The sequence below is a fragment of the Lacerta agilis genome, chromosome 4, assembly GCF_009819535.1.
Source record: "Lacerta agilis isolate rLacAgi1 chromosome 4, rLacAgi1.pri, whole genome shotgun sequence".
Classification (NCBI taxonomy): Eukaryota; Metazoa; Chordata; class Lepidosauria; order Squamata; family Lacertidae; genus Lacerta; species Lacerta agilis.
Window position 1 is genome coordinate 2,796,826 of NC_046315.1, and position 4,215 is coordinate 2,801,040.

The window sequence follows — 4,215 nt, forward strand, 5'->3', positions numbered from 1 at the left end:
CTTGCCCAGGGCAGGTGTGACAGCTCCTCACAGGTGTGGCTGGCAAGAGATGCTCCAAGTCCTTCCCCTTCCAGCAGAACGAAACCGGGGAAGGCCTGGCTGAAAAGAAGGTGTCCTGCTTCTCCTCGAGGCTTTCCTCTCCAGCCCTCTGCCTGGGCGGATCTCTTGTTTTTCCCTGGCAGGGGCAGGAGCAGGCAGGAGCGCAGCGGCGCCCACCTGCCAACCCCCAAGGGGGCTGGGTTGCCACATGAACGCCATGGGCAGCCTCCGGCAAGGCCTCACCCTGCTCCCCCAGGAGCCTGGGCTGTTTGTCACAGCAGCAGCAGCAGCAGCAGCTTCCTGCTCTCAGCTCCCTCCTCTCTGCCTCTCTCCCTTTGCACATCTGCCCTGCTGCCCCCCCCCTGCCCCTTCCCTCTCTCTTTCCTGCCTCAGGCCAACATGGAAGGCAACTGGGGTGGCAGAAAGGGGGTCAACTGGGGAATGGAGCGTTGAGTGGATGGCACAACCAGGGGCGTAGCAAGGGGGCGTAGCAAGGGGGCGAGGGGCGCCCCGTGTTCCATAATGGAGGGGGTAACAAATTACCAAGGAACTTTTTTTGGGGGGGGTTTGTGTGAATCTTTTTTTTTTTAATGCCTGCTCCGAAGGTCTTGTCTTGCTATACTAGGGATTATATAGCTATATATGAAATTTCATGCATATCGGTTAATATCTTGACCCTCCTCCACCAAAATAGCTGTTCACTTGGCTGCTTTCCTGTGTCATGAAGGCTGAAATTTCAGTTCAGAGAACACTTACTGTTGTTCCCAACCCTAACCCTGCGGAAAGCCATCTAATTAGACTTTAATTTAATTTTGAGATGCTTTTAGGAGGTAATTTAATTATTGTTTGGTTTTATACCAATGTTATGTATCTGAAGTTAGCCACCCTGAGCCCGACTTCGGCCGGGGAGGGCGGGATATAAATAAAAGTTTTTTATTATTATTACTTGTTATTATTCCTTTGGGGAAAAATATGAAATAACGTAAAACCATTTTTTTGGGGGGGGGAATCAATGGGGGGGTTGACAAGAAATTTTCCGCACGGGGTACCACCTGACCTTCCCATGCCTTGGGGGGGGGGGGGGTTGACAAAAAAAAATTTTTGCCCCCAGGTACCAATTTACCTTGCTACGCCCCTGGGCGCAATTCTCTCCTTTCGTGATTTCCTTTCCAGGTAATTCACCGGGTGGGTTCTCTTTTGGAGCTTGGTGTATTTCGCTGTTAGAAACTCTGTAGCTCAGACTATGGGGATCTTCAGAGGAATGGTCCTCCCACAACAATTAAAATCTCTTTTTAATGTTGGTCTGGTCTAGTGGACAGCACATTGTTGGCAACATACTCCTAAAATCCCCACTCAGTGGTTTCATGGGGGATAACATTGAACCCTAAGGAACCCCACAGTGAAGGCTCCGTGGGGCCAAGCATCACCCTCTGGAAATGACCATGCAAGTAGGACTAGAAAGAAGCACCACAAAGCAGGGCCACCCACCCTTAATCCAGACAGCTGCTCCAGAAGGATGCCATGGTTGTTGGCATCAAAAGCCACTGAGAGGCTGAGGAGAATTAACAAGGACACATGCTTATTACCGCTAACCCAGAAATAACGCTTCGGGTTAAGAACTTTGCTTCAGGATGAGAACAGAAATCGTGCTCTGGCGGCGCAGCGGTGGCAGCGGGAGGTCCCATCAGCTAAAGTCGTGTTTCAGGTTAAGAACAGTTTCAGGTTAAGGACGGACCTCCAGAACGAATTAAGCATGTAACCAGAGGTACCACTGTGGTTATTTCCTTGACATCTGGTGGGAGGGCGTTCCACAGGGCGGGCGCCACCACCGACAAGGCCCTCTGCCTGGTTCCCTGTAACATCACTTCTCGCAGGGAGGGAACCGCCAGAAGGCCCTCGGAGCTGGACCTCAGTGTCCGGGCTGGACAATGGGGGTGGAGACGCTCCTTCGGGTCTACTGGGCCTTTGAGGCCGTTTAGGGCTTTCAAGGTCAGCACCAACACTTTGAATTGTGCTTGGAAACGTCCTGGGAGCCAATGTCATTACTAAGGGAAAGGAAGACCTGGAACCAGAGCCAGCCAAGGACATTTTGCCGCTTAAGGCAAAGCAGGGGGTGGGGCATTCCATGAAAAGTGGTCCTGTTGTCTAAAATATTAAAATTAAAGATAAAATTCCAAAAAAATTATTTTATGTAGTTGAAAGTGTATATTTTGTTAAAATGACAATATAATTTGATATAAAGAAAATTGGGGGAGTGAAAATTGGAAATAACTGTACAAGTTCAGAAAGTCACTTTTTTAAATGAAATCTTAATGATGAGTTCATGTTTTTTTTAAAAAATGCAATAAACATAATAAATAATAAAATATTAACATATATCATAACAAGTATATCTGTTCTGCCAATAAATATTTGGCAGAAAAATATTTTTGATTTTGATAAAATTTTGTCCATGTTAAAATGACTGGTTCTGGCTTCCAGTGTCACACACGGCACAATAAGAATATTTTTTATCTAATAACTTAGCCATGAACTTCACCATGCTGAAATTTTTTTATAAGCTTATTAAACTAAAAAGCACTAAAAAAAACCTTGGATTTTTTTTTTGAAAAAAAATATAAAAAAATATTGGGCTTTTTAAATTTAGTCACACATGTCACCATTTGTGACGTATGGGACTGTGACGTTTGTGACAGGAGCATATATTTTTTTAATTAAAAATGCAAATACATACATGTAAATAATAAAATATTAACATAGATCATAACAAGTACATCTGTTATGGCAAACAAATATTTGACAGAAAAAATTATTAGATTATGATTAAGCTTTGCAGTATTTTGCTCCATAATTTGGCATCAAAGGGCTAACTGTGACTGTGCCATCTTCAAAAATCACAAAAAATTATACTCCATCAATATTCATCTGCTGACCAAATATTTTTTTTTCTGTGGAGTAACAATTCACAAATTTGAAGTTGCATTTGCAAGTCAAGGTAAGAGTAGTATGCTTAAAAATAAATAAATAATGTTAAACGTGGAAGGCCAGAATTAATTTGTCCAAAATTAATTCACTTTGCCAGAGAACTGTATATATTTGAAAGTAAAGTGAATGTGTTCAATTGAACCAATGCAATGCTATTTTTGGTTCAGTAACTGTAAATAAAATAAGGCTGTTCTACAAGTTGTGCAAACATTAAAGATGATTGCTTTGTGTCCAATTCCACTTTTATGTTAATGTTTATTAATTTATTGACCTCAATCTGTAAAAAGATGAACAATTATCCACCCTAATGATATTTTTAAGGGTTTCATTAGAAAAAAATTCATATGCAGTCACACACGTCACGTTAAATGTCACACACATCACAGTACTATTTATTGTTTTTTAGCCTAAGTATTGCTACTTCATATTCCTAAAACCCCTCTTTTGGTTTTACACATATATGGCTTAATTCTAATAATTTTTATTTCCATGAATGTTACAAGAATTCACAGAAATATTCAAAGAACTTGAGAAGAGAGGGGAAAACATTTGCAAAATGGTCACACACGTCACGCAAAATTAAAAATTTGTATCTCTATTCAGGCAACATAAAAAATATTCCAAATCAAATTAATTATATCTTAAGACATAAATGACAGATGTCAATTAATTGCTTTCGAACCAGCAGTTGTTTTAGGGTCAAAATAATTACAAATGTACTGAAAACGTTGTCTGAATTTCACACACGTCACGGTGGAATGTTTCCGCCACTCCACACCTGTCCTCCCTCCACACCTGACCCCCGCAGTGGAGGAGAAAAAAGGAGGCCAGAGAAGAGGAGGCAGCAGGGAATAAGTGCAGAATGTGGCCTCTTTGGGGTCTGGATATGCCCCCCTTCCCAACTGTCTCCCAGCCTGCCATAGGTCACTGCTTACAGGTATATGGTGTAGTGCAGGGGTCAGCAAACTTTTTCAGCAGTGGGCCAGTCCACTGTCCCTCAGACCTTGTGGGGGGCCGGACTATATTTTGAAAAAAAATATGAACAAATTCCTATGCCCCACAAATAACCAAGAGATGCATTTTAAATAAAAGCACACATTCTACCCATGTAAAAACACCAGGCAGGCCCCACAAATAACCCAGAGATGCATTTTACGGTAAATAAAAGGACACATTCTACTCGTGTAAAAA